The 20,294-nt window shown below is 49.6% G+C and overlaps 6 pseudogenes; all 6 read left to right on the top strand.

The window, feature by feature from the left end:
- Positions 1 to 2,101: 2,101 nt before the first annotated feature.
- LOC124590795 lies at positions 2,102 to 2,313 on the top strand (annotated as a pseudogene).
- Positions 2,314 to 5,574: 3,261 nt separating this feature from the next.
- Positions 5,575 to 5,786, top strand: LOC124590794 (annotated as a pseudogene).
- Positions 5,787 to 9,046: 3,260 nt separating this feature from the next.
- On the top strand, positions 9,047 to 9,258 carry LOC124590793 (annotated as a pseudogene).
- A 3,260-nt stretch (positions 9,259 to 12,518) lies between these two features.
- Positions 12,519 to 12,730, top strand: LOC124590810 (annotated as a pseudogene).
- Positions 12,731 to 15,990: 3,260 nt separating this feature from the next.
- Positions 15,991 to 16,202, top strand: LOC124590809 (annotated as a pseudogene).
- A 3,263-nt stretch (positions 16,203 to 19,465) lies between these two features.
- On the top strand, positions 19,466 to 19,677 carry LOC124590807 (annotated as a pseudogene).
- The last annotated feature ends 617 nt before the right edge of the window (positions 19,678 to 20,294 follow it).

Genomic DNA, 20,294 nt, shown 5'->3' with positions numbered 1-20,294 from the left:
ATAGGGTCTCCCATCCTTACCTGCTGGCCGTTATGTCGCGGATGGGTTTCGGGGAGCACTTCATAAGAGTCATCCGGCACTTCTTGGATGGAGCAAATTCCACAACCATTGTGAACGGCTGCAGATCACGACCAATTCCCATCAGACGATCAGTTCGACAAGGGTGTCCCTTGTCAGTGTATTTTATCGCTTTGGACCCCGTGCTGCGTGACATCGGACGGATGGTCGATGGTGTTCCTTTCCCAGGCGTCACCTTCCGCAGTGCGGCATACGCGGATGGTGTAGGTGTGTTTGTAGCAAACGCCGGGGACATCGATTCAGTTTGCCGAGTCCTCCACGTTTATGAACGAGCATCCGGTGCCATGTAAAAATCCAACAAAATGGTGCTAATCCCACTAGGACCACGATCATTGACCATCGAGCACCCATGGTTCCGGATTGTAGGGGAACAGCGTATCTTGGGACTTGAGGTGACTGCCTGTCCGCAGCGCATGTTAACACTCACGTGCAGGCGGATTCTCACGCGCATCAGAGGACTTTGCGTGAGTCACACTGATCGACGACTGGACCTCCAACAACGAATCCAACTGATTAATACTTACATCCTATAACGGGCATGGTATGTAGCACAACTCCTTACGCTACCGAAACAAACCAGCAGAGCCATCTCACAAACAGTATATTGCCTGTTGTGGCGGCATGCACTATTCATCGTTGATGCACAGACTTGTACACTGCCAAAGGTCGATGGTGGCCTTGGACTCATTGACTTTCCCCGCATATGTGCGGCAATCCTGATTCACCGTATCGCCACTTTGCGTGAGATTGACCCAGGTGGGACAACAGCGGTGCTTTTCGACCGTTATCGCCCACAATCGGCGCGTGAACCAGTATGTTTGACACATATTACATTCCGGATGACGGCAGTCAAGGTCTATTACCTCAATCAAAGTTACGTCCTAACAGTGGCCACCGACAAGGCACGCACATCGAAGCGCCTTTACTAGGCGCTTCGAGAGCCAGCCCACACCACATAAATTGGAGGACAGGCGACCGTCGGTCATCTGGCACCAAGCTTGGGCTAATATCACCCACCCAGCCCTTCCCACAGAAGTTTCAGCGCTATGGTATCACGTTGTAAACAATTTAATACCCACTAATCATCGCTTGGCGGCCATCCGCCTATGGCCCTCGGCTGCTTGCGGCCGATGTGGTGACGTAGACACCAGAGAGCATCGTCTCTTACGCCCTCACGTCACAGAAGTGTGGGACCTTGCACGTGTGCTATTAGCGCTGATCGGTGGGACTACACTGGACTATGTGCCAATCGACTGGTTCCTTACCCCTGGTATTCAGACCAACCCCCGAAAACGACATAACGCAGTGGTGTGGCTCTTGGGCTACACCATTTTCACGATCTATGACCTTTGCCTCACCGATGCTGTCTCTTTCATGGACTACCTTTGGAGCCAGCATCGCCTGGCAGAATGTGACCGGAAATATACCATTACTTTTGCAAGATTTCTTAAAGTTGCAATGGTTCATGGTTATCAAAAGGTGTTCCAGGCTGAGTAAGGCACCTCGTATAAGAATTGCCTGAGTGTACCCCTGGATCTTTGTCACTCGGACTTTCAAACTACTCTTGACTTAACCATACCCCAGGTTTGATATTGGCCTTCTGGGCATCACTAGAGTAGACTGTTCTATGATACTGATAACATGGAAATTGGTAACATGGAAATTGTGTGAACGTTGTATGAAAAATTATTGGAAAATTAGAAAACACATAATCTATCTTAGAGGATTATTACTTCGTTAATTCTATGGGCTATGGGATTATCTCGCCAGTTTCGTTTGAATATGCAACCGTCGCTGGTTTTTTTTGCGTTCATTTCTGTCTTTATTTATTTCTTTCTATTTAGTTTTTAACATCATCACTTGCCTCACACCTGCAGAGGGAAGTGTGTTTCTGAGGAGTGTGTCGTCGCCCCCTGAGGCATAGCAGAGTATGCCTCCGCTTTTATTTTCGGTTTATGGCAATAAGTCTTGCTGCTAACAACACCCTGCTTTACGTGCTGCGTCGACACTAGAGGATGGCGGCATTTTTGGAGAGGAAAAGGTAGGGCTATAGGGGAGGTAGGAGGGAAAAAAGTGTACTATCTGTTCTTATCAGCTTAATATCTGATACGTCCTGCATTGCACGACCAGAATATTAAACTCATTTTTGGCTTATGACGGAGTGCTAGGGGCTTGCTCCACCTCTGTCGCTGGTTGGCCCGGCATTGCAGTACCGTCGGGATCGGCCCACCTAATATTAATTAAAACACAGCCTGAAATGGGTTAACATTCTGCAGTGATCAGATATTCCGCTGGTAGCAAAACTTGTCGTAGTTGTTGATGTGCCCAGTAGTTAGTTGCTTACACACCACGATTTCTTTTAATTAATTTAAGATTATCTTAATAATTTTTTTTTTTTTTTTTTTTTTTGCGGTTAGCCGGACCGCACTTGCAGCCGCATTACGCTAGGCTGGTAATTTATGGTGGCACAGGACAGTGCCTTCGGATGCCTCGTTAGCGTCTCTTATGGTCCTATCGCAGATAATTTTAATAACATTTTTTGGAGTTATAACCTTAGCTCCTCGCGAACGTCGTCGTCGCCGCCGCACGCACGCAGAATACGTGGTACACACGCACACACACATATGCAGTAGGCGGTGGACGATGTAAGCACTCGGCTAGGTGTAGCTCGCGCCAGTATAGCTCGCGCCGGCCTGGCGCTGCTGTGGGGCGGCCTCACGGCTTCTCCACTGGCCTGGCAGCTAGCGGCGTTCAAATGGGAGTCGCAGTTTACTCCTCGACATGGAGGGTGGTACTGGGCTGTTGACGAGTGCTCTCGTATTTTGTCGTTCCCTCCGGCACTTGCTTTTGCGATGTTTTCGACGGTCGCCTGTTGCCATATCGGCCCGCACCACCGTGTGTGACCCCCACATGTGGAGCGTACATGCTGCAAGCATTTAGGCCCTGACACTGCGGTTTTTCATCTCTGGCGGTACTCCGCAAGGATACCGCCCTTCGATTGTGCCATTCCAGCACTAATTGAAGTGCTAGGTTTTCCGGCCTGTTAGGAGACCGCTTCTGCAAAATGTGCGAGGAGATTTTTGCTGGTTGCGAGCTACCCGCCGATTTTCTAGCTGCACGTATTGCCCTTAATCCAAAGGTCACAGGCGACTGTCGGGCTAGAGGCGTACGTCCCATCACCGTTCTTAACACTGTTTATAAGTTGGTGGCACGAAGTGTGGCTTCACGTCTTAAACAGGTGATGAATAAGGTACTTTGTCCCACTCAATCATGTGGCGTGTCGAATCGAACCACCTTCACCGCTGCTTCTATATACCGTGATGCTGTCTTACTCACCCACCGCCGACGCTCGAACCCCGGCTGCAATTGATCCCTAGATTTCGCCGGTGCCTTCGATAGGGTCTCCCATCCTTACCTGCTGGCCGTTATGTCGCGGATGGGTTTCGGGGAGCACTTCATAAGAGTCATCCGGCACTTCTTGGATGGAGCAAATTCCACAACCATTGTGAACGGCTGCAGATCACGACCAATTCCCATCAGACGATCAGTTCGACAAGGGTGTCCCTTGTCAGTGTATTTTATCGCTTTGGACCCCGTGCTGCGTGACATCGGACGGATGGTCGATGGTGTTCCTTTCCCAGGCGTCACCTTCCGCAGTGCGGCATACGCGGATGGTGTAGGTGTGTTTGTAGCAAACGCCGGGGACATCGATTCAGTTTGCCGAGTCCTCCACGTTTATGAACGAGCATCCGGTGCCATGTAAAAATCCAACAAAATGGTGCTAATCCCACTAGGACCACGATCATTGACCATCGAGCACCCATGGTTCCGGATTGTAGGGGAACAGCGTATCTTGGGACTTGAGGTGACTGCCTGTCCGCAGCGCATGTTAACACTCACGTGCAGGCGGATTCTCACGCGCATCAGAGGACTTTGCGTGAGTCACACTGATCGACGACTGGACCTCCAACAACGAATCCAACTGATTAATACTTACATCCTATAACGGGCATGGTATGTAGCACAACTCCTTACGCTACCGAAACAAACCAGCAGAGCCATCTCACAAACAGTATATTGCCTGTTGTGGCGGCATGCACTATTCATCGTTGATGCACAGACTTGTACACTGCCAAAGGTCGATGGTGGCCTTGGACTCATTGACTTTCCCCGCATATGTGCGGCAATCCTGATTCACCGTATCGCCACTTTGCGTGAGATTGACCCAGGTGGGACAACAGCGGTGCTTTTCGACCGTTATCGCCCACAATCGGCGCGTGAACCAGTATGTTTGACACATATTACATTCCGGATGACGGCAGTCAAGGTCTATTACCTCAATCAAAGTTACGTCCTAACAGTGGCCACCGACAAGGCACGCACATCGAAGCGCCTTTACTAGGCGCTTCGAGAGCCAGCCCACACCACATAAATTGGAGGACAGGCGACCGTCGGTCATCTGGCACCAAGCTTGGGCTAATATCACCCACCCAGCCCTTCCCACAGAAGTTTCAGCGCTATGGTATCACGTTGTAAACAATTTAATACCCACTAATCATCGCTTGGCGGCCATCCGCCTATGGCCCTCGGCTGCTTGCGGCCGATGTGGTGACGTAGACACCAGAGAGCATCGTCTCTTACGCCCTCACGTCACAGAAGTGTGGGACCTTGCACGTGTGCTATTAGCGCTGATCGGTGGGACTACACTGGACTATGTGCCAATCGACTGGTTCCTTACCCCTGGTATTCAGACCAACCCCCGAAAACGACATAACGCAGTGGTGTGGCTCTTGGGCTACACCATTTTCACGATCTATGACCTTTGCCTCACCGATGCTGTCTCTTTCATGGACTACCTTTGGAGCCAGCATCGCCTGGCAGAATGTGACCGGAAATATACCATTACTTTTGCAAGATTTCTTAAAGTTGCAATGGTTCATGGTTATCAAAAGGTGTTCCAGGCTGAGTAAGGCACCTCGTATAAGAATTGCCTGAGTGTACCCCTGGATCTTTGTCACTCGGACTTTCAAACTACTCTTGACTTAACCATACCCCAGGTTTGATATTGGCCTTCTGGGCATCACTAGAGTAGACTGTTCTATGATACTGATAACATGGAAATTGGTAACATGGAAATTGTGTGAACGTTGTATGAAAAATTATTGGAAAATTAGAAAACACACAATCTATCTTAGAGGATTATTACTTCGTTAATTCTATGGGCTATGGGATTATCTCGCCAGTTTCGTTTGAATATGCAACCGTCGCTGGTTTTTTTTGCGTTCATTTCTGTCTTTATTTATTTCTTTCTATTTAGTTTTTAACATCATCACTTGCCTCACACCTGCAGAGGGAAGTGTGTTTCTGAGGAGTGTGTCGTCGCCCCCTGAGGCATAGCAGAGTATGCCTCCGCTTTTATTTTCGGTTTATGGCAATAAGTCTTGCTGCTAACAACACCCTGCTTTACGTGCTGCGTCGACACTAGAGGATGGCGGCATTTTTGGAGAGGAAAAGGTAGGGCTATAGGGGAGGTAGGAGGGAAAAAAGTGTACTATCTGTTCTTATCAGCTTAATATCTGATACGTCCTGCATTGCACGACCAGAATATTAAACTCATTTTTGGCTTATGACGGAGTGCTAGGGGCTTGCTCCACCTCTGTCGCTGGTTGGCCCGGCATTGCAGTACCGTCGGGATCGGCCCACCTAATATTAATTAAAACACAGCCTGAAATGGGTTAACATTCTGCAGTGATCAGATATTCCGCTGGTAGCAAAACTTGTCGTAGTTGTTGATGTGCCCAGTAGTTAGTTGCTTACACACCACGATTTCTTTTAATTAATTTAAGATTATCTTAATAATTTTTTTTTTTTTTTTTTTTTTGCGGTTAGCCGGACCGCACTTGCAGCCGCATTACGCTAGGCTGGTAATTTATGGTGGCACAGGACAGTGCCTTCGGATGCCTCGTTAGCGTCTCTTATGGTCCTATCGCAGATAATTTTAATAACATTTTTTGGAGTTATAACCTTAGCTCCTCGCGAACGTCGTCGTCGCCGCCGCACGCACGCAGAATACGTGGTACACACGCACACACACATATGCAGTAGGCGGTGGACGATGTAAGCACTCGGCTAGGTGTAGCTCGCGCCAGTATAGCTCGCGCCGGCCTGGCGCTGCTGTGGGGCGGCCTCACGGCTTCTCCACTGGCCTGGCAGCTAGCGGCGTTCAAATGGGAGTCGCAGTTTACTCCTCGACATGGAGGGTGGTACTGGGCTGTTGACGAGTGCTCTCGTATTTTGTCGTTCCCTCCGGCACTTGCTTTTGCGATGTTTTCGACGGTCGCCTGTTGCCATATCGGCCCGCACCACCGTGTGTGACCCCCACATGTGGAGCGTACATGCTGCAAGCATTTAGGCCCTGACACTGCGGTTTTTCATCTCTGGCGGTACTCCGCAAGGATACCGCCCTTCGATTGTGCCATTCCAGCACTAATTGAAGTGCTAGGTTTTCCGGCCTGTTAGGAGACCGCTTCTGCAAAATGTGCGAGGAGATTTTTGCTGGTTGCGAGCTACCCGCCGATTTTCTAGCTGCACGTATTGCCCTTAATCCAAAGGTCACAGGCGACTGTCGGGCTAGAGGCGTACGTCCCATCACCGTTCTTAACACTGTTTATAAGTTGGTGGCACGAAGTGTGGCTTCACGTCTTAAACAGGTGATGAATAAGGTACTTTGTCCCACTCAATCATGTGGCGTGTCGAATCGAACCACCTTCACCGCTGCTTCTATATACCGTGATGCTGTCTTACTCACCCACCGCCGACGCTCGAACCCCGGCTGCAATTGATCCCTAGATTTCGCCGGTGCCTTCGATAGGGTCTCCCATCCTTACCTGCTGGCCGTTATGTCGCGGATGGGTTTCGGGGAGCACTTCATAAGAGTCATCCGGCACTTCTTGGATGGAGCAAATTCCACAACCATTGTGAACGGCTGCAGATCACGACCAATTCCCATCAGACGATCAGTTCGACAAGGGTGTCCCTTGTCAGTGTATTTTATCGCTTTGGACCCCGTGCTGCGTGACATCGGACGGATGGTCGATGGTGTTCCTTTCCCAGGCGTCACCTTCCGCAGTGCGGCATACGCGGATGGTGTAGGTGTGTTTGTAGCAAACGCCGGGGACATCGATTCAGTTTGCCGAGTCCTCCACGTTTATGAACGAGCATCCGGTGCCATGTAAAAATCCAACAAAATGGTGCTAATCCCACTAGGACCACGATCATTGACCATCGAGCACCCATGGTTCCGGATTGTAGGGGAACAGCGTATCTTGGGACTTGAGGTGACTGCCTGTCCGCAGCGCATGTTAACACTCACGTGCAGGCGGATTCTCACGCGCATCAGAGGACTTTGCGTGAGTCACACTGATCGACGACTGGACCTCCAACAACGAATCCAACTGATTAATACTTACATCCTATAACGGGCATGGTATGTAGCACAACTCCTTACGCTACCGAAACAAACCAGCAGAGCCATCTCACAAACAGTATATTGCCTGTTGTGGCGGCATGCACTATTCATCGTTGATGCACAGACTTGTACACTGCCAAAGGTCGATGGTGGCCTTGGACTCATTGACTTTCCCCGCATATGTGCGGCAATCCTGATTCACCGTATCGCCACTTTGCGTGAGATTGACCCAGGTGGGACAACAGCGGTGCTTTTCGACCGTTATCGCCCACAATCGGCGCGTGAACCAGTATGTTTGACACATATTACATTCCGGATGACGGCAGTCAAGGTCTATTACCTCAATCAAAGTTACGTCCTAACAGTGGCCACCGACAAGGCACGCACATCGAAGCGCCTTTACTAGGCGCTTCGAGAGCCAGCCCACACCACATAAATTGGAGGACAGGCGACCGTCGGTCATCTGGCACCAAGCTTGGGCTAATATCACCCACCCAGCCCTTCCCACAGAAGTTTCAGCGCTATGGTATCACGTTGTAAACAATTTAATACCCACTAATCATCGCTTGGCGGCCATCCGCCTATGGCCCTCGGCTGCTTGCGGCCGATGTGGTGACGTAGACACCAGAGAGCATCGTCTCTTACGCCCTCACGTCACAGAAGTGTGGGACCTTGCACGTGTGCTATTAGCGCTGATCGGTGGGACTACACTGGACTATGTGCCAATCGACTGGTTCCTTACCCCTGGTATTCAGACCAACCCCCGAAAACGACATAACGCAGTGGTGTGGCTCTTGGGCTACACCATTTTCACGATCTATGACCTTTGCCTCACCGATGCTGTCTCTTTCATGGACTACCTTTGGAGCCAGCATCGCCTGGCAGAATGTGACCGGAAATATACCATTACTTTTGCAAGATTTCTTAAAGTTGCAATGGTTCATGGTTATCAAAAGGTGTTCCAGGCTGAGTAAGGCACCTCGTATAAGAATTGCCTGAGTGTACCCCTGGATCTTTGTCACTCGGACTTTCAAACTACTCTTGACTTAACCATACCCCAGGTTTGATATTGGCCTTCTGGGCATCACTAGAGTAGACTGTTCTATGATACTGATAACATGGAAATTGGTAACATGGAAATTGTGTGAACGTTGTATGAAAAATTATTGGAAAATTAGAAAACACACAATCTATCTTAGAGGATTATTACTTCGTTAATTCTATGGGCTATGGGATTATCTCGCCAGTTTCGTTTGAATATGCAACCGTCGCTGGTTTTTTTTGCGTTCATTTCTGTCTTTATTTATTTCTTTCTATTTAGTTTTTAACATCATCACTTGCCTCACACCTGCAGAGGGAAGTGTGTTTCTGAGGAGTGTGTCGTCGCCCCCTGAGGCATAGCAGAGTATGCCTCCGCTTTTATTTTCGGTTTATGGCAATAAGTCTTGCTGCTAACAACACCCTGCTTTACGTGCTGCGTCGACACTAGAGGATGGCGGCATTTTTGGAGAGGAAAAGGTAGGGCTATAGGGGAGGTAGGAGGGAAAAAAGTGTACTATCTGTTCTTATCAGCTTAATATCTGATACGTCCTGCATTGCACGACCAGAATATTAAACTCATTTTTGGCTTATGACGGAGTGCTAGGGGCTTGCTCCACCTCTGTCGCTGGTTGGCCCGGCATTGCAGTACCGTCGGGATCGGCCCACCTAATATTAATTAAAACACAGCCTGAAATGGGTTAACATTCTGCAGTGATCAGATATTCCGCTGGTAGCAAAACTTGTCGTAGTTGTTGATGTGCCCAGTAGTTAGTTGCTTACACACCACGATTTCTTTTAATTAATTTAAGATTATCTTAATAATTTTTTTTTTTTTTTTTTTTTTGCGGTTAGCCGGACCGCACTTGCAGCCGCATTACGCTAGGCTGGTAATTTATGGTGGCACAGGACAGTGCCTTCGGATGCCTCGTTAGCGTCTCTTATGGTCCTATCGCAGATAATTTTAATAACATTTTTTGGAGTTATAACCTTAGCTCCTCGCGAACGTCGTCGTCGCCGCCGCACGCACGCAGAATACGTGGTACACACGCACACACACATATGCAGTAGGCGGTGGACGATGTAAGCACTCGGCTAGGTGTAGCTCGCGCCAGTATAGCTCGCGCCGGCCTGGCGCTGCTGTGGGGCGGCCTCACGGCTTCTCCACTGGCCTGGCAGCTAGCGGCGTTCAAATGGGAGTCGCAGTTTACTCCTCGACATGGAGGGTGGTACTGGGCTGTTGACGAGTGCTCTCGTATTTTGTCGTTCCCTCCGGCACTTGCTTTTGCGATGTTTTCGACGGTCGCCTGTTGCCATATCGGCCCGCACCACCGTGTGTGACCCCCACATGTGGAGCGTACATGCTGCAAGCATTTAGGCCCTGACACTGCGGTTTTTCATCTCTGGCGGTACTCCGCAAGGATACCGCCCTTCGATTGTGCCATTCCAGCACTAATTGAAGTGCCAGGTTTTCCGGCCTGTTAGGAGACCGCTTCTGCAAAATGTGCGAGGAGATTTTTGCTGGTTGCGAGCTACCCGCCGATTTTCTAGCTGCACGTATTGCCCTTAATCCAAAGGTCACAGGCGACTGTCGGGCTAGAGGCGTACGTCCCATCACCGTTCTTAACACTGTTTATAAGTTGGTGGCACGAAGTGTGGCTTCACGTCTTAAACAGGTGATGAATAAGGTACTTTGTCCCACTCAATCATGTGGCGTGTCGAATCGAACCACCTTCACCGCTGCTTCTATATACCGTGATGCTGTCTTACTCACCCACCGCCGACGCTCGAACCCCGGCTGCAATTGATCCCTAGATTTCGCCGGTGCCTTCGATAGGGTCTCCCATCCTTACCTGCTGGCCGTTATGTCGCGGATGGGTTTCGGGGAGCACTTCATAAGAGTCATCCGGCACTTCTTGGATGGAGCAAATTCCACAACCATTGTGAACGGCTGCAGATCACGACCAATTCCCATCAGACGATCAGTTCGACAAGGGTGTCCCTTGTCAGTGTATTTTATCGCTTTGGACCCCGTGCTGCGTGACATCGGACGGATGGTCGATGGTGTTCCTTTCCCAGGCGTCACCTTCCGCAGTGCGGCATACGCGGATGGTGTAGGTGTGTTTGTAGCAAACGCCGGGGACATCGATTCAGTTTGCCGAGTCCTCCACGTTTATGAACGAGCATCCGGTGCCATGTAAAAATCCAACAAAATGGTGCTAATCCCACTAGGACCACGATCATTGACCATCGAGCACCCATGGTTCCGGATTGTAGGGGAACAGCGTATCTTGGGACTTGAGGTGACTGCCTGTCCGCAGCGCATGTTAACACTCACGTGCAGGCGGATTCTCACGCGCATCAGAGGACTTTGCGTGAGTCACACTGATCGACGACTGGACCTCCAACAACGAATCCAACTGATTAATACTTACATCCTATAACGGGCATGGTATGTAGCACAACTCCTTACGCTACCGAAACAAACCAGCAGAGCCATCTCACAAACAGTATATTGCCTGTTGTGGCGGCATGCACTATTCATCGTTGATGCACAGACTTGTACACTGCCAAAGGTCGATGGTGGCCTTGGACTCATTGACTTTCCCCGCATATGTGCGGCAATCCTGATTCACCGTATCGCCACTTTGCGTGAGATTGACCCAGGTGGGACAACAGCGGTGCTTTTCGACCGTTATCGCCCACAATCGGCGCGTGAACCAGTATGTTTGACACATATTACATTCCGGATGACGGCAGTCAAGGTCTATTACCTCAATCAAAGTTACGTCCTAACAGTGGCCACCGACAAGGCACGCACATCGAAGCGCCTTTACTAGGCGCTTCGAGAGCCAGCCCACACCACATAAATTGGAGGACAGGCGACCGTCGGTCATCTGGCACCAAGCTTGGGCTAATATCACCCACCCAGCCCTTCCCACAGAAGTTTCAGCGCTATGGTATCACGTTGTAAACAATTTAATACCCACTAATCATCGCTTGGCGGCCATCCGCCTATGGCCCTCGGCTGCTTGCGGCCGATGTGGTGACGTAGACACCAGAGAGCATCGTCTCTTACGCCCTCACGTCACAGAAGTGTGGGACCTTGCACGTGTGCTATTAGCGCTGATCGGTGGGACTACACTGGACTATGTGCCAATCGACTGGTTCCTTACCCCTGGTATTCAGACCAACCCCCGAAAACGACATAACGCAGTGGTGTGGCTCTTGGGCTACACCATTTTCACGATCTATGACCTTTGCCTCACCGATGCTGTCTCTTTCATGGACTACCTTTGGAGCCAGCATCGCCTGGCAGAATGTGACCGGAAATATACCATTACTTTTGCAAGATTTCTTAAAGTTGCAATGGTTCATGGTTATCAAAAGGTGTTCCAGGCTGAGTAAGGCACCTCGTATAAGAATTGCCTGAGTGTACCCCTGGATCTTTGTCACTCGGACTTTCAAACTACTCTTGACTTAACCATACCCCAGGTTTGATATTGGCCTTCTGGGCATCACTAGAGTAGACTGTTCTATGATACTGATAACATGGAAATTGGTAACATGGAAATTGTGTGAACGTTGTATGAAAAATTATTGGAAAATTAGAAAACACATAATCTATCTTAGAGGATTATTACTTCGTTAATTCTATGGGCTATGGGATTATCTCGCCAGTTTCGTTTGAATATGCAACCGTCGCTGGTTTTTTTTGCGTTCATTTCTGTCTTTATTTATTTCTTTCTATTTAGTTTTTAACATCATCACTTGCCTCACACCTGCAGAGGGAAGTGTGTTTCTGAGGAGTGTGTCGTCGCCCCCTGAGGCATAGCAGAGTATGCCTCCGCTTTTATTTTCGGTTTATGGCAATAAGTCTTGCTGCTAACAACACCCTGCTTTACGTGCTGCGTCGACACTAGAGGATGGCGGCATTTTTGGAGAGGAAAAGGTAGGGCTATAGGGGAGGTAGGAGGGAAAAAAGTGTACTATCTGTTCTTATCAGCTTAATATCTGATACGTCCTGCATTGCACGACCAGAATATTAAACTCATTTTTGGCTTATGACGGAGTGCTAGGGGCTTGCTCCACCTCTGTCGCTGGTTGGCCCGGCATTGCAGTACCGTCGGGATCGGCCCACCTAATATTAATTAAAACACAGCCTGAAATGGGTTAACATTCTGCAGTGATCAGATATTCCGCTGGTAGCAAAACTTGTCGTAGTTGTTGATGTGCCCAGTAGTTAGTTGCTTACACACCACGATTTCTTTTAATTAATTTAAGATTATCTTAATAATTTTTTTTTTTTTTTTTTTTTTGCGGTTAGCCGGACCGCACTTGCAGCCGCATTACGCTAGGCTGGTAATTTATGGTGGCACAGGACAGTGCCTTCGGATGCCTCGTTAGCGTCTCTTATGGTCCTATCGCAGATAATTTTAATAACATTTTTTGGAGTTATAACCTTAGCTCCTCGCGAACGTCGTCGTCGCCGCCGCACGCACGCAGAATACGTGGTACACACGCACACACACATATGCAGTAGGCGGTGGACGATGTAAGCACTCGGCTAGGTGTAGCTCGCGCCAGTATAGCTCGCGCCGGCCTGGCGCTGCTGTGGGGCGGCCTCACGGCTTCTCCACTGGCCTGGCAGCTAGCGGCGTTCAAATGGGAGTCGCAGTTTACTCCTCGACATGGAGGGTGGTACTGGGCTGTTGACGAGTGCTCTCGTATTTTGTCGTTCCCTCCGGCACTTGCTTTTGCGATGTTTTCGACGGTCGCCTGTTGCCATATCGGCCCGCACCACCGTGTGTGACCCCCACATGTGGAGCGTACATGCTGCAAGCATTTAGGCCCTGACACTGCGGTTTTTCATCTCTGGCGGTACTCCGCAAGGATACCGCCCTTCGATTGTGCCATTCCAGCACTAATTGAAGTGCCAGGTTTTCCGGCCTGTTAGGAGACCGCTTCTGCAAAATGTGCGAGGAGATTTTTGCTGGTTGCGAGCTACCCGCCGATTTTCTAGCTGCACGTATTGCCCTTAATCCAAAGGTCACAGGCGACTGTCGGGCTAGAGGCGTACGTCCCATCACCGTTCTTAACACTGTTTATAAGTTGGTGGCACGAAGTGTGGCTTCACGTCTTAAACAGGTGATGAATAAGGTACTTTGTCCCACTCAATCATGTGGCGTGTCGAATCGAACCACCTTCACCGCTGCTTCTATATACCGTGATGCTGTCTTACTCACCCACCGCCGACGCTCGAACCCCGGCTGCAATTGATCCCTAGATTTCGCCGGTGCCTTCGATAGGGTCTCCCATCCTTACCTGCTGGCCGTTATGTCGCGGATGGGTTTCGGGGAGCACTTCATAAGAGTCATCCGGCACTTCTTGGATGGAGCAAATTCCACAACCATTGTGAACGGCTGCAGATCACGACCAATTCCCATCAGACGATCAGTTCGACAAGGGTGTCCCTTGTCAGTGTATTTTATCGCTTTGGACCCCGTGCTGCGTGACATCGGACGGATGGTCGATGGTGTTCCTTTCCCAGGCGTCACCTTCCGCAGTGCGGCATACGCGGATGGTGTAGGTGTGTTTGTAGCAAACGCCGGGGACATCGATTCAGTTTGCCGAGTCCTCCACGTTTATGAACGAGCATCCGGTGCCATGTAAAAATCCAACAAAATGGTGCTAATCCCACTAGGACCACGATCATTGACCATCGAGCACCCATGGTTCCGGATTGTAGGGGAACAGCGTATCTTGGGACTTGAGGTGACTGCCTGTCCGCAGCGCATGTTAACACTCACGTGCAGGCGGATTCTCACGCGCATCAGAGGACTTTGCGTGAGTCACACTGATCGACGACTGGACCTCCAACAACGAATCCAACTGATTAATACTTACATCCTATAACGGGCATGGTATGTAGCACAACTCCTTACGCTACCGAAACAAACCAGCAGAGCCATCTCACAAACAGTATATTGCCTGTTGTGGCGGCATGCACTATTCATCGTTGATGCACAGACTTGTACACTGCCAAAGGTCGATGGTGGCCTTGGACTCATTGACTTTCCCCGCATATGTGCGGCAATCCTGATTCACCGTATCGCCACTTTGCGTGAGATTGACCCAGGTGGGACAACAGCGGTGCTTTTCGACCGTTATCGCCCACAATCGGCGCGTGAACCAGTATGTTTGACACATATTACATTCCGGATGACGGCAGTCAAGGTCTATTACCTCAATCAAAGTTACGTCCTAACAGTGGCCACCGACAAGGCACGCACATCGAAGCGCCTTTACTAGGCGCTTCGAGAGCCAGCCCACACCACATAAATTGGAGGACAGGCGACCGTCGGTCATCTGGCACCAAGCTTGGGCTAATATCACCCACCCAGCCCTTCCCACAGAAGTTTCAGCGCTATGGTATCACGTTGTAAACAATTTAATACCCACTAATCATCGCTTGGCGGCCATCCGCCTATGGCCCTCGGCTGCTTGCGGCCGATGTGGTGACGTAGACACCAGAGAGCATCGTCTCTTACGCCCTCACGTCACAGAAGTGTGGGACCTTGCACGTGTGCTATTAGCGCTGATCGGTGGGACTACACTGGACTATGTGCCAATCGACTGGTTCCTTACCCCTGGTATTCAGACCAACCCCCGAAAACGACATAACGCAGTGGTGTGGCTCTTGGGCTACACCATTTTCACGATCTATGACCTTTGCCTCACCGATGCTGTCTCTTTCATGGACTACCTTTGGAGCCAGCATCGCCTGGCAGAATGTGACCGGAAATATACCATTACTTTTGCAAGATTTCTTAAAGTTGCAATGGTTCATGGTTATCAAAAGGTGTTCCAGGCTGAGTAAGGCACCTCGTATAAGAATTGCCTGAGTGTACCCCTGGATCTTTGTCACTCGGACTTTCAAACTACTCTTGACTTAACCATACCCCAGGTTTGATATTGGCCTTCTGGGCATCACTAGAGTAGACTGTTCTATGATACTGATAACATGGAAATTGGTAACATGGAAATTGTGTGAACGTTGTATGAAAAATTATTGGAAAATTAGAAAACACATAATCTATCTTAGAGGATTATTACTTCGTTAATTCTATGGGCTATGGGATTATCTCGCCAGTTTCGTTTGAATATGCAACCGTCGCTGGTTTTTTTTGCGTTCATTTCTGTCTTTATTTATTTCTTTCTATTTAGTTTTTAACATCATCACTTGCCTCACACCTGCAGAGGGAAGTGTGTTTCTGAGGAGTGTGTCGTCGCCCCCTGAGGCATAGCAGAGTATGCCTCCGCTTTTATTTTCGGTTTATGGCAATAAGTCTTGCTGCTAACAACACCCTGCTTTACGTGCTGCGTCGACACTAGAGGATGGCGGCATTTTTGGAGAGGAAAAGGTAGGGCTATAGGGGAGGTAGGAGGGAAAAAAGTGTACTATCTGTTCTTATCAGCTTAATATCTGATACGTCCTGCATTGCACGACCAGAATATTAAACTCATTTTTGGCTTATGACGGAGTGCTAGGGGCTTGCTCCACCTCTGTCGCTGGTTGGCCCGGCATTGCAGTACCGTCGGGATCGGCCCACCTAATATTAATTAAAACACAGCCTGAAATGGGTTAACATTCTGCAGTGATCAGATATTCCGCTGGTAGCAAAACTTGTCGTAGTTGTTGATGTGCCCAGTAGTTAGTTGCTTACACACCACGATTTCTTTTAATTAATTTAAGATTATCTTAATAATTTTTTTTTTTTTTTTTTTTTTGCGGTTAGCCGGACCGCACTTGCAGCCGCATTACGCTAGGCTGGTAATTTATGGTGGCACAGGACAGTGCCTTCGGATGCCTCGTTAGCGTCTCTTATGGTCCTATCGCAGATAATTTTAATAACATTTTTTGGAGTTATAACCTTAGCTCCTCGCGAACGTCGTCGTCGTCGCCGCCGCACGCACGCAGAATACGTGGTACACACGCACACACACATATGCAGTAGGCGGTGGACGATGTAAGCACTCGGCTAGGTGTAGCTCGCGCCAGTATAGCTCGCGCCGGCCTGGCGCTGCTGTGGGGCGGCCTCACGGCTTCTCCACTGGCCTGGCAGCTAGCGGCGTTCAAATGGGAGTCGCAGTTTACTCCTCGACATGGAGGGTGGTACTGGGCTGTTGACGAGTGCTCTCGTATTTTGTCGTTCCCTCCGGCACTTGCTTTTGCGATGTTTTCGACGGTCGCCTGTTGCCATATCGGCCCGCACCACCGTGTGTGACCCCCACATGTGGAGCGTACATGCTGCAAGCATTTAGGCCCTGACACTGCGGTTTTTCATCTCTGGCGGTACTCCGCAAGGATACCGCCCTTCGATTGTGCCATTCCAGCACTAATTGAAGTGCTAGGTTTTCCGGCCTGTTAGGAGACCGCTTCTGCAAAATGTGCGAGGAGATTTTTGCTGGTTGCGAGCTACCCGCCGATTTTCTAGCTGCACGTATTGCCCTTAATCCAAAGGTCACAGGCGACTGTCGGGCTAGAGGCGTACGTCCCATCACCGTTCTTAACACTGTTTATAAGTTGGTGGCACGAAGTGTGGCTTCACGTCTTAAACAGGTGATGAATAAGGTACTTTGTCCCACTCAATCATGTGGCGTGTCGAATCGAACCACCTTCACCGCTGCTTCTATATACCGTGATGCTGTCTTACTCACCCACCGCCGACGCTCGAACCCCGGCTGCAATTGATCCCTAGATTTCGCCGGTGCCTTCGATAGGGTCTCCCATCCTTACCTGCTGGCCGTTATGTCGCGGATGGGTTTCGGGGAGCACTTCATAAGAGTCATCCGGCACTTCTTGGATGGAGCAAATTCCACAACCATTGTGAACGGCTGCAGATCACGACCAATTCCCATCAGACGATCAGTTCGACAAGGGTGTCCCTTGTCAGTGTATTTTATCGCTTTGGACCCCGTGCTGCGTGACATCGGACGGATGGTCGATGGTGTTCCTTTCCCAGGCGTCACCTTCCGCAGTGCGGCATACGCGGATGGTGTAGGTGTGTTTGTAGCAAACGCCGGGGACATCGATTCAGTTTGCCGAGTCCTCCACGTTTATGAACGAGCATCCGGTGCCATGTAAAAATCCAACAAAATGGTGCTAATCCCACTAGGACCACGATCATTGACCATCGAGCACCCATGGTTCCGGATTGTAGGGGAACAGCGTATCTTGGGACTTGAGGTGACTGCCTGTCCGCAGCGCATGTTAACACTCACGTGCAGGCGGATTCTCACGCGCATCAGAGGACTTTGCGTGAGTCACACTGATCGACGACTGGACCTCCAACAACGAATCCAACTGATTAATACTTACATCCTATAACGGGCATGGTATGTAGCACAACTCCTTACGCTACCGAAACAAACCAGCAGAGCCATCTCACAAACAGTATATTGCCTGTTGTGGCGGCATGCACTATTCATCGTTGATGCACAGACTTGTACACTGCCAAAGGTCGATGGTGGCCTTGGACTCATTGACTTTCCCCGCATATGTGCGGCAATCCTGATTCACCGTATCGCCACTTTGCGTGAGATTGACCCAGGTGGGACAACAGCGGTGCTTTTCGACCGTTATCGCCCACAATCGGCGCGTGAACCAGTATGTTTGACACATATTACATTCCGGATGACGGCAGTCAAGGTCTATTACCTCAATCAAAGTTACGTCCTAACAGTGGCCACCGACAAGGCACGCACATCGAAGCGCCTTTACTAGGCGCTTCGAGAGCCAGCCCACACCACATAAATTGGAGGACAGGCGACCGTCGGTCATCTGGCACCAAGCTTGGGCTAATATCACCCACCCAGCCCTTCCCACAGAAGTTTCAGCGCTATGGTATCACGTTGTAAACAATTTAATACCCACTAATCATCGCTTGGCGGCCATCCGCCTATGGCCCTCGGCTGCTTGCGGCCGATGTGGTGACGTAGACACCAGAGAGCATCGTCTCTTACGCCCTCACGTCACAGAAGTGTGGGACCTTGCACGTGTGCTATTAGCGCTGATCGGTGGGACTACACTGGACTATGTGCCAATCGACTGGTTCCTTACCCCTGGTATTCAGACCAACCCCCGAAAACGACATAACGCAGTGGTGTGGCTCTTGGGCTACACCATTTTCACGATCTATGACCTTTGCCTCACCGATGCTGTCTCTTTCATGGACTACCTTTGGAGCCAGCATCGCCTGGCAGAATGTGACCGGAAATATACCATTACTTTTGCAAGATTTCTTAAAGTTGCAATGGTTCATGGTTATCAAAAGGTGTTCCAGGCTGAGTAAGGCACCTCGTATAAGAATTGCCTGAGTGTACCCCTGGATCTTTGTCACTCGGACTTTCAAACTACTCTTGACTTAACCATACCCCAGGTTTGATATTGGCCTTCTGGGCATCACTAGAGTAGACTGTTCTATGATACTGATAACATGGAAATTGGTAACATGGAAATTGTGTGAACGTTGTATGAAAAATTATTGGAAAATTAGAAAACACATAATCTATCTTAGAGGATTATTACTTCGTTAATTCTATGGGCTATGGGATTATCTCGCCAGTTTCGTTTGAATATGCAACCGTCGCTGGTTTTTTTTGCGTTCATTTCTGTCTTTATTTATTTCTTTCTATTTAGTTTTTAACATCATCACTTGCCTCACACCTGCAGAGGGAAGTGTGTTTCTGAGGAGTGTGTCGTCGCCCCCTGAGGCATAGCAGAGTATGCCTCCGCTTTTATTTTCGGTTTATGGCAATAAGTCTTGCTGCTAACAACACCCTGCTTTACGTGCTGCGTCGACACTAGAGGATGGCGGCATTTTTGGAGAGGAAAAGGTAGGGCTATAGGGGAGGTAGGAGGGAAAAAAGTGTACTATCTGTTCTTATCAGCTTAATATCTGATACGTCCTGCATTGCACGACCAGAATATTAAACTCATTTTTGGCTTATGACGGAGTGCTAGGGGCTTGCTCCACCTCTGTCGCTGGTTGGCCCGGCATTGCAGTACCGTCGGGATCGGCCCACCTAATATTAATTAAAACACAGCCTGAAATGGGTTAACATTCTGCAGTGATCAGATATTCCGCTGGTAGCAAAACTTGTCGTAGTTGTTGATGTGCCCAGTAGTTAGTTGCTTACACACCACGATTTCTTTTAATTAATTTAAGATTATCTTAATAATTTTTTTTTTTTTTTTTTTTTTGCGGTTAGCCGGACCGCACTTGCAGCCGCATTACGCTAGGCTGGTAATTTATGGTGGCACAGGACAGTGCCTTCGGATGCCTCGTTAGCGTCTCTTATGGTCCTATCGCAGATAATTTTAATAACATTTTTTGGAGTTATAACCTTAGCTCCTCGCGAACGTCGTCGTCGTCGCCGCCGCACGCACGCAGAATACGTGGTACACACGCACACACACATATGCAGTAGGCGGTGGACGATGTAAGCACTCGGCTAGGTGTAGCTCGCGCCAGTATAGCTCGCGCCGGCCTGGCGCTGCTGTGGGGCGGCCTCACGGCTTCTCCACTGGCCTGGCAGCTAGCGGCGTTCAAATGGGAGTCGCAGTTTACTCCTCGACATGGAGGGTGGTACTGGGCTGTTGACGAGTGCTCTCGTATTTTGTCGTTCCCTCCGGCACTTGCTTTTG

This window comes from Schistocerca americana, unplaced genomic scaffold, assembly GCF_021461395.2.
Source record: "Schistocerca americana isolate TAMUIC-IGC-003095 unplaced genomic scaffold, iqSchAmer2.1 HiC_scaffold_775, whole genome shotgun sequence".
NCBI lineage: Eukaryota > Metazoa > Arthropoda > Insecta > Orthoptera > Acrididae > Schistocerca > Schistocerca americana.
This window is presented reverse-complemented; position numbering and strand designations above follow the sequence as displayed.